This window comes from Galeopterus variegatus, unplaced genomic scaffold (assembly GCF_000696425.1).
Source record: "Galeopterus variegatus unplaced genomic scaffold, G_variegatus-3.0.2 Scaffold22479, whole genome shotgun sequence".
NCBI lineage: Eukaryota > Metazoa > Chordata > Mammalia > Dermoptera > Cynocephalidae > Galeopterus > Galeopterus variegatus.
The window spans coordinates 11,206-11,732 of NW_007748590.1; positions in this window are offsets into that span (position 1 = coordinate 11,206).

The following is a 527-nucleotide window of genomic DNA, read 5'->3' on the forward strand; positions in this document are numbered from 1 at the left end:
GCATTTTTCTTCCAAATAATCAAGTACTAGTGGTAATCTCATTACTTTTGGACAAGACATATTTGCTGTCTCTGGACTCCATTCCCACCAAACTTTCTTCACAAATTATACATTTTTTTGATAAATAAAAATAGCCCTTTTTACAAGAAACTTCTTTATTTTAAGGAACTTAGTTAGGGTGACTTTGAAATTCTTATTCCTCAGGCTGTGGATCAGGGGTTCATCATGAGCACAATAATGGTGTAAAACACAGAGGACATGTTCCTTTGGTCCATGNAGAACCAGAGGAGACAGCAACCGCCAACATGTGGTGTTGCAAGCGCTGAAGGCTTTGGACCCGCCCTCAGTGGACTTGAAGCAAAGGATGCTGGCAATAATGAAGATGTAGGAGCCAAGGATGGCCATGGTTGGGACAAGAATATTAATGTGCTGAAGCACAAAACTGCCACCTCACTGATATAGGTAGTGGAGTAGGAGAGCTCCAGTGGTGGAGAAAGATCACAGAAATAATGGTTGATTGTATCAGC